This window comes from Panthera tigris, chromosome B1 (genome assembly GCF_018350195.1).
Source record: "Panthera tigris isolate Pti1 chromosome B1, P.tigris_Pti1_mat1.1, whole genome shotgun sequence".
NCBI lineage: Eukaryota > Metazoa > Chordata > Mammalia > Carnivora > Felidae > Panthera > Panthera tigris.
Genome location: NC_056663.1, coordinates 158112644 through 158123207, shown reverse-complemented (window position 1 = coordinate 158123207; position 10564 = coordinate 158112644).

The window sequence follows — 10564 nt, the reverse complement described above, 5'->3', positions numbered from 1 at the left end:
TATTTTTGGTAGCACGTATATCTCATTAATCCAGCATGTTTCGATTATATTAAAATATTGTCTTCCCATGAACATACCCAGGGACAGGGGAAAGAGATCAGCTTCAGAAGCCACTGGCCAATAATAGAAGTTGGTCTGTTATTAAAATTCAACCTAGGAGAATCCACAGTAAGTATAATCTGTATGTAGAAAATTGGTTGTATATAAAGCTTGTGACTGCTGGAGATCTGATTTTTTTCCATTTTATCTTTATCCACAAAGTAATGATTAAGCCTCATCTTGGCTATGTATTCCTTTTGGGTTACCTGTGAGATGGTCATCATGTCCCCTCTGATTCTGGTCATCAGGAAATCACAGTGAGTCACAGGGTCTTCTCAAGTTTTGTTCATTGGACCTTTGTACCCGACCCTACTGTGTAATACCAAGGCTCAGTGTGTGTCAATATTGAAATGGAAACCTCTGAAAAGAGCTCCACTTCCTTACACCACTCTCAGGGGTGATTTTCATGGCCCCAGCTCTTTGTGTGACCTCTGTTCCTTGGTATTTTAAAGAAAGATTGGATGGCACAGTGTTGGCTATGATGAAGGTTACTAAAAATGACAACTGACCCTTTAATGAGATTTAAAACATGGTGTATTGAGCTGTGAGGTTGTCAGTGGTAATGATATTTTATTCTCATTTTCTCACATCTCTTTTAATTTACAACAGATTGCAAAAAAAATGTTTTTAAGGGCTACCAAAAATATGATTCATGGCTTCTGCTTATGGATATCTTAAGCTCATTAGAAAATTATGAAGATGCATAATGCCCAGGTAAACTAAAGACTCATAAAACATTTTGCTTAAGGTAAAATTGATTTCAAATGTGCTGGGGAGTGAAAATTAGTTAGCCTTACATTAATTCCCTTTAGCTTGGAGACTACATTGTATGGGGCAAGGTAGTTCTTTAAATTAAAGATGGCATAATTAAAAGTGCAATAAATTGAAAGAATTACTTTATTTGATATAATTTCTATGCAGTCTGGTCTCACTGTCTGATTCTGTTATGGCCCTGCCAATGAGTGGTGACGACTAGGTACTGATTTTCAACTGTATTATTCTTCACTGTAATCACCCTTTATTATAACACTTACCTGCAAGGGTACATCGATCAGAAAATGCCCATTAATTACACTGCTAATGGTCAGCAAGTGAGAGGATTATGCTAGAATGAATAGGGAACGAGCTGTAAGTACCTTTGGGATAGTCGCTGTAACTACAGCAGTGATACCATGGGCAATGCTGAATTGGTAGGCAAAACTGTCTGCCTGGAGCCTGCGAGTAACAGGTATTATTGATCTTTCATTTACTTGGAAAACTGTAGGAGCCTGAAGCCTAATATTAACCAGTGGTACTCAGACCTTCTCTGGCATGGCAAGGTATGAGGAGTGTAGTTCCCTGATAATGCACAGAGAGGAAGATATTTTTCTAAATGATTTGATTCCGCTTCAGGTTTTTGAATGTTACTGTACTGTTCTGAAGAAAGATGAAATTTTAAACATGAGTCACAAGCTCTTTATACTTGAATACAAAATACTGCAAAGAATAATGATTTTTAGATAAGTTATTTCCAAACATCTAACAGGTTAATGGGAGCATTTATATAATATACTTATATATTGATTTTTCTTTTAATAATTGTCATATCCTTTAGAATTATTATAGTGTTCACTAACATGCAGATATGTCATAGAGTCTTAATCTAGCAGTATCTAACTTTGACCCCATGGGTATTGGAATTACACTTCTATTTCTTAAAGATTTAGTTTGTGCTTAGAAAAATCACACTTGTCAAATTTTGTCTTATTCTTGTGGCATGGGGTATATAGTTGGCATAGTTTTTGAATGCCATTGAGCTTGAAAAATAGAAAGAAGGGAAATGAGATGATTTTAAATTGACTTTAATAGAAAATTGGGGAGTAAAGTATAACATAATTAGAGAAAGAAGAAAATGGATAATTATAGGTCACTCACTGGAGAAATTAGGGTATAAGTTGATCTTAATGTTTGAAATAAGAATGGGAAAAAGCAGGCAGGAGAGCTGGAAACAGTCTTGAAAAGAAGCAGAATGACAGAATGACTTTTCTTCTTTATCCAACTTCATTGCTAACGCATGAGTTAGAACGTTTTGGGCTATTTTTTTTTTTTAATAATTTATTGTCAAGTTAGCTAACATACAGCGTATACAGAGTAGTCTTGGCTTCAGGAGTAGATTGCCATGATTCATCGCTTACATACAACACCCAGTGCTCATCCCAAGTGCCTTCCTCAATGCCTGTCACCCATTTTCCCCGCCCCTCACTCCCCTCCATCAGCCCTCAGTTTGTTCTCTGTATTTAAGAGTCTCTTATGGTTTGCCTCCCTCTCTGTTTTGGGCTATTCTTGAGGTGAGTCAGAAGCAGCACTCGTCAGGAGGAAGCAGAATCACAAAATAAATAAATGAAGAAACAAGTAACTAAAATGCTGAACTTAAATATCACTGCTCTTCATTAGTCTCTTGACTGAAATGCAAAAAAAAAAAAAGCAAAAAAAAAAAAACCCTAAAAATAATCATCTGCCAGTTAGGTTTTTTTTTAAATGAAGCACTCAGTTTTTTAAGTTCTCCCTTTGCCAAACAACTTTGATTTTATTTTCTGTCTCAGATTGTGTGAATGTACTGCTTGCTTTTGGCATTGAGGAGAAGCTTTTGTCTCCTGTAGATGCCAAATATAGGGCAAATTAATATTCAGCATACCTATTACTCAGGAATTAAAATACTATTACATTTCTTCAGAATGATTTCTTTTATTACAAAGATACATTTAATTAGGCATTTAAAAATGAAGTGTTCCTTGAAATTTGGATGTAATTTTATTATTTCCATAATTCTTTTGCCAAATTAATTAGATATTGTGAGCCAAATGTATAATTTAAAATCAGCAGATTAATGCAAATGATATTTTATATGTAAAATTAAATAGAAGAGTTTTAGAGATTTCTTAATTTAATCTGAAAGGCAATTGTGAAATAGTTCTCTATATCAAAATTAAAGATGTTATTTAAAATTAATTCTAAAGCTAAAGGACAAACATTACTTCAGATTAAATACTAAAGGACAAAGATTAATGGTGAAAAATCTTTAATTAGTAGGAAGGAATTGAGTGGAAAATTATTAACTTGTCCCTTCATAAATCTTTAATACTAATTGATTAGTGCTTTATCTTTAAAGATATAATCACTAGAGTGTAAATAAGCAGTGTAACCTTTCTTAATAGCGGGCTATAATATTCCACCAGACACTTGAAAGGCACTTTCTTCTGGAATAGTTGAACTAGTCTTCTCTAACAATATTGAAGCCATTTTATTAAGAAAGCCAAATTCCCATGAAATTTAGAATCACTTCCTAAACTTTGAATCTCTCTTTCTGTGCCACAAATATCACACTATTTCAAAAGTACTAAATTTACCTCTGACATTAAAAAAATGCAATTTCTCAGACTCTCATTAGGTAGCCACTTAAAAACATCCATAAGGATTTATTTTTAATCTCTAACAACTACATTTTGTTAGAGAACTGTCAATCCCTGCCCATGCTCACAGTGGTCAAAATTTTTGAATTTTTGAAACCTATTGCTTTATTAATAAGCATAACTGGAAGTAGTTTTCTCTTGTTCAATGTTATAGAGAAGTCCAAATCATAAGGATAAAATGAAAACCTGAATGCTTTTCATTAACATATAAGGATTTGAAGAACATCTATTTGTCAGAATTTCTCTTGGAGCAAGCACTGTCTGAAAGAAGTACTTTGATAAAGCAGTTGCAGTTTATAGTGACACCTCAAGGGCACGTATAAAGAAAATAAAAAAATTGTCCTTAATTTTTGAGGAAAGAGATAAGGAGAATAATTTCCCTTGCTTCCAGAAGAGAGATAGTGAGGGAGAAGAGTAATATAGTAAGATGAAAATATGTAAGCTCTCTGAAGGCAGTGTGTTGCATGATGTGGCCGATACTTGGGATTCCCCATAAATACTTGCTGTGGGTATCTTTCTTACAGAAGCTTGAGAAAGTACTAAATTTTGCAATACCTATTAATATAAAGTAGAGCACAAATAGTATGCTTGCACGGAAATAGAAGCCAAAGACACGTTCTAGGCCCAGAGCTGAAATCTGGGATACCTGAAATTAAAGGAATTATATTTGGCCCAGTAATGAAAAATATCCAAGTGATAGTCTATAGGAATCATGAATGATATTGAGGAGGGAAGATGTTTTATTTGGCTTGGTCTTCTATGACAATACCATAGACTGGGTGTCTTAAATGACAGACATTTATTTCTCACAGTTCTGGAGGCTGGAAAATCCAAGATCAAGATGCCAGCTGATTCAGTTCTTACTGAGAGCTCCTTTGCAGAGGGCTGACTTCAAGCTGTATCCTCACATGGTGGAGAAAGATATTAACTCTCTTACTTATGCCTTTTCTTATAAGTATACTAATCCTATTCATTAGGGTGGAGTCCTTATGACCTAATTACTCCTAAAGGCTCTACCTTCAAATACCATCACACTGGGACCTGAAGCTTCAGCATATGAATTTTGAGGAGACAAAAACATTCCTTAGCAGACACATTGCTGACAGGAGATGGAAAAAAGTTGATACCATTATGATGTGTGAAAGAGCTAAATTTGACAATGCAATGTTTCTGATGATCTCTTTTTAGTTAAAAAAAAAAAAAGTTTTAAGAGATCTTTTCCAATAAGAATGTGGTCACCTCTTTGATTCAAATATTATTATCATTTATTTCTGTTTTCAAGACTGCTAAGCAAAATGGCACCCATATTAGTAATAATTTCTGGGAGGGAGTTCAATTGTGGTTGAAAGTGTGGAATTCATTCAAGCACTCATTGACCTTGAATGATGTGGCTTCAGGCTGAGAACAATATCCTGAGAGTAAGGCGACGTAGTACTGTTGCTCCAGTTTCTTATTTTGGCTGATAGACAATCAGAAGGAATTGCCATCTGTCTAAGTATAACTTTAGTTCTTCCTTACTAGTGAACATTGTCTGTCAGTTAAAAGACCATTTAGAAATGTTAATGTTACAATGGTCATGTAATCTTCTAATCTAGTGATTTCCAAAGTGGGCTGTTTGGTTCCTCCAGTGATTAAACCAGATGAAGAGATAGAAGAAGAAAGTAGAAGTTCCATTAACATGAATATGGCAGACATAGGTTAGCTGGTCATCAAAATCATTAATTTTTTTTTTCTGGCACACAGGTAGATTACATTTCACAAACTCCCTTGCAGTTAGGTGCATCTATATGACTGATTTCCAGTTAATAGTATGTGACCTGAGTGATGTATTCGACTTCTAGGCCTGACCCATAAAAACCTACATTGTTCTCATAAATGCTCTTTCCCTTCTGCTGATTTGATGGATGATATAAGCATGGTGACTTCAAAAGCCATGTGTTAAAGATTGTGGAGCCATTTGTAATAGAGTTGCCACAGATAAGGAATATATCTCTTGATATATATGAGGAAGAAACAAACTTTTCTTTCCATTTACTTTCTTTCTTTCTTTCTTTTTTCTTTCTTTCTTTCTTTCTTTCTTTCTTTCTTTCTTTCTTTCTTTCTTTCTTTCTCATAGCTGATGTTACTTTAATGATATTTTGGTGGATGTTTTATAACCATAATATATTTATACGACAGTGTATGTATTATTTATAAAGAAGCATGCACATATACTGGGGGGGAGTATACTATTTTCTTTTCTTACCTTGAAATGTATATAGTCATAAAAAAATTTCAGACCAATGTTTTAATCAATTCTTATTTTATGTGACTGGGTGGACATAGCTGTGTTTGATTCTTTTCATTTTTCCTTTCAAGAAATATTTATTGGACAATAGCTGCAATATGTTAGATAGGCACAGGGCTAACCAAAGAGAATAAAATGATGATCATATGTACATGGATACTTGTCTTTATAGAATCTGCATTCTGGTAGGAAAAAACAGACAAAAATAAGTAAAGAGATAAGTATAATGATTTTTACTGGATAATTTTTATGAGAGAAAGAAGTAAAGCCTTGAGAATAGAAAATAATGATAGTAGGGTAGTGTCCTTATTTCATGCAGGGTGATCAGGAAAATCCTCTTTCAGAAGTGGCAAGTGAGATGAAACTAATAGTTAAGTGAAAGATAAGGGTCAACAGAGAATTCCAGGCTATAAGGATTGCATATGCATGGGCATTTTGGAATTTAGTTTTGGAATTGAAGACCAGTATTGCCCAAGACAACATGACTGAGGGAGAGAATGGTACAAATGTGGTTACAGGAGGACACAGAGATATGATTCATGCAAGACCATATAGACAGTGGTTGACAAATTACTGCCCATGGGCCAAGTTTGGCTAAATTTAGCAAAATTCTTCTAGTTTCTCACAAATAAAGTTTTATTGAAACACAATCATGCTCAATCCTTTACATATTGTTTATGGTTGCTTTCATGATACAGTGGCTGAGTTGAATAGTTTAAATGAGACCATATAGACCAAAAAGCCTAATATTTAGCAGTTGGCTCTTTACAGAAAAGTTTGTTTCTGTTTTTTTTTTTTAACGTTTATTTATTTTTTTTGAGAGAGAGAGACAGAGCATGAGTGGGGGAGGGACAGAGAGAGAGGGAGTCACAGATTCCAAAGCAGGCTCCAGGCTCTGAGCTGTCAGCACAGAGCCTGACATGGGGCTCAAACTCATGAACTGCAAGATCATGACCTGGGCTGAAGTCAGATGCTTAAATGACTGAACCACCCAGGTGCCCCAAGTTTGTCTGTTTCTAACACAGAATGTGGACATATTTTGGATTTCAAGCTACAGACAATGAGAAGCTATCAATGAGTTTTAAGCAAGAAAATAAGATTATTCTGATTTATGTCTTATGAAGCTCCTTCTGATAAATAAGTGGAGAATGGATTGGAGAGGGACAAGAATGGAAATGGAACTATTTTAGGATATTTATTGTGGCCCAGGTAAGAGGTGATTGGGGCCTCTCCCACCATAGAGTATGCAATAGAGTACACAAGCCTTTTGAATTGGATATGAAGGGTTGAGGGAGAGAGTAGAACCAAACGTGAGTCCTCATGAGTCCAATCCAAGGGTGAGGTTTTGTTTGAGTAGTTGAGAGATGTTTAGGCCTTTTACTGAGATAGGAAAGAATGGGTTTGGTGTGTGTGTGTGTGTGTGTGTGTGTGTGTGTGTGTGTGTGTGAGTGTGTGTGAAAACAAGTTTTAGAAGGAAAAAAGTTCTCCTTTGCATATATAAACAAGATGCAAAGGAGAGGTCTGGGCAAGTGACGTAAATTTTAGAACCATAGACATAATAATTTTAATGACCTTACTTAGGGAGAACACAGAGAGAAGAAAATAGCACAAGGCATGCTCCTAAGGACTTCAAAATTTAGGTAGAAGAAAGCATAGGTCGGCCACGGAAACTGAGAATGAGCAGTAGAGATGGGTGGACAATCAGTGATATCACCGAGGTTTAGAAAAGAGTATTTTCAGAAAAGAGTGGTGAAACTTGTAAGCTGCCATGAAGTCAAGTGAGATAAAGAAGGAACATTCCCACTGAACTTGGCAACATGGATTTGACCTCTACAGAGATGTTTGGAGATTTGATTGGAACAGTTCCTGTGGAAAGAGGAAGAAACCAGTATTTAGAGGAATTCATAACAAGTAGGAGGTAAGGAAGTAGGGAATGCTGTGAAAACAATGCATTTGAGGAGTTTGACTGTGGAGAGGAGCAAGGAAATGAGGCTATATCTAAACCAACATATAGGGTTATGGGAATTGAAAAATATTTATTCTATATTATTTACTTTTAAAATTATGGCTGCTGCAATAGCATATTTAGAAATAATGGGAATGGGTATGGTAGAAAGAAAAAGATTAATGATGCAGAAGGTTGGAGGATAAATGATAGATAAAGGTCAGGGCACCTGGATGGCTCAGTGGGTTAAGTTTCCAACTCTTGATTTCAGCTCAGGACATGATCTCATGGTTGGTGTCAGCCCCTCATGACAGCATGGAGCCTGCTTGGGATTCTCTCTTTCCCTCTCTGCCCCTCCCCTGTGCACTCACTCTCCTCTCTCAAAATAAATAAACAAACATGAAAAAAAAAGGTAGAAAAGAGGATATTGGTACCAAGGCACCAATGGATTGATCTGATGTATTGACCTTTCATGGGGAAAGACACTGTAAAAGAAAAAAATAATAATATCATTCAAATTCAATCAGTTTTTAAGATGACTTGTGGGAATAGGAGGGATTTGTATGTTATGGCTCCAATTTTCTAGTTGCTGTAAGGGACAGGTTTACTAGGAGATTGTTGGTGTAGAAGAAAGAGGAGGAATTGTATGGGAAGAGAGGGGAAAATGTGGGCAGTATTGAAAAAGTGAAAAAAAACAGTAATTGAAAAAGTGAAATCAGTCAGCTCAGGTGTGATTTTTTTCCCCAAGAACTGTCAGAGCAGAATGATATGAATGCTGTTAGGAATTTGTGGCAGTAGCTTATGTAGTTAAGACAATAGATTTTGGAATTAGGACAAACCTGGGTTCAAATTCTGCCTTTATTACTAGCAGTGTGGCCTCAGGCAAGTTATTTTGCTTCTCTGACCATCAGTTTTCTTCTCTGTAACATGACTGTGACAATGCTTATCTTGTTTATAATAAAAATTAAAGGAGTACATAAGGTCCTCGGCAGAAGTAAAATAAAGCCCTTAATGCATGGTAAGTATTGTTATTATAAATGGATATTTCCCTTATAAAAGCCTTCATGAGTAAGAGTGCTTTGTTCAGCGGCATCTGGGTAGCTCAGTCAATTAAGCATCTGACTCTTGATTTTGACTCAGGCCATGATCTCATGGCTTGTGAGTTCAAGTCCTGCATTGGGCTGTGCACTGACAGTGAGGAGTCTGCTTGGGATTTTCTCTCCCCCGCCATCCTTCCCTAATGCTCTTTCTCTCTAAACAAACAAACAAACAAACAAACAAACATACATTAAAAATAAATAATGATTTGTTTGGACCTTTGATCACTTTATTTGCAAGACAGTTTCTTTGTTATGAATTTAGATCAAACTATCTGTGCCTTTGTTACCTAAACAACATGCATTGCCCTGAATCTCTTTCTGTCTCCAAGTCCCCATCCTCAACAACTCTAGAGGTTTGCTCTGTTTTGAGGGGATAAAGGACAGAAGGAATCCCATGTTTGGTTGCAGTTAAGTAAGGAGGAATTTCTGAAGAGATGAGTGATGGGCCAAATTTTGAAGAGAAGGAAGATATTGATGGAAAGAGGGGAAATGAATTTGTAGGTCAGTGGGTGGGTGGGGGTTGCATGAGGAAAGATACAGAGATGAAAATGAGCATCTGGCTTATGTGAGATGGCAGACAGCTGGTGCTGGTCAGAGCAGAGAGGCTGCAGTGAGAGGTAATGAGAAATGAAGGTGGGATGGGATCCTGGGGGTATAATATTAGTGGAAAGCCCTGAAAGCCAGGGAGGGCTTGGGGTGTGCATAATAAGTGACACTAAAGCACTGGAGACTGCTGAGCAGGCAAAGGACCTGAAGAAAATGAAGTTAGAGGAAAATCATTAGAGCATCTGTGAGTAGGTGGGATCTGATGAAAAGAGACTGGAGGCGGAGAAACCCGCTCAGAAACCATCACTGCCACTCAGATGTGGGCTGATGAGGACCCTGGGCTGGGTGGCTGTGGGAGTGGAGAGGAAATGGTAGATTAAAATGACATAATTTCAGTATTTGTGGGAGGCTGTGTGAAAAGAGTGAAGAGAGCAACTGAAAATAACTCAAAACTTGAAAACTACAAGGGAACTTGGAGATTACAGCGATACAGTATTTTGAGGGGAGGGGAGATAGAGACAATGGGAGAAGAGAAGGGGAGTTTTCATAGGGTGAAGTTAGTAAGGCCAGCGCATGTTTGTATAAAACTTACATTTGAATTATAATAATGAAAAACCAGGACTGGACAATACATTACTGTTTCAAAGAAGGAAAAATAGTAGGAAGAAACACTACTTGGAACACTCTGCAGAAATTGTAATCTGGGGCAGTGCCAGGGTGTATAAGGTTTCTGTTCCATTTTGCCTATAGATATAAAATAATGTGCAAAAGAGAAGTTGTGAGTTATTTAAGCTTTCCTTGAGTCCATGTTTTTCCCAGTCTTTCCCTCTGTAGTGTTAACTTTGAGCCTTGGTGTTTCAGGACTGGGAATACGAGGAGGAAGTTGGCCATGAGACTGGGTCCTTAGGCAACTCAGAGGTTCTCACAGCCTCCCTGCAGCTGGGGAATACAGTATGAAGCAAGATTTTTCTGAGAGCTGGAATTTATTGAGGAGTCATCTTAGGTGCCACTGGATCATGAGGTGCCATGGTGCAGAGTCTCTAATGACTGACAGGCGATGAGCACTTAGCATTCCTGGCACCGTGTTGGGTCCTCTGCAGACAGTTGTATTTCATCGTTATCACTTAAGCTTGGCTCT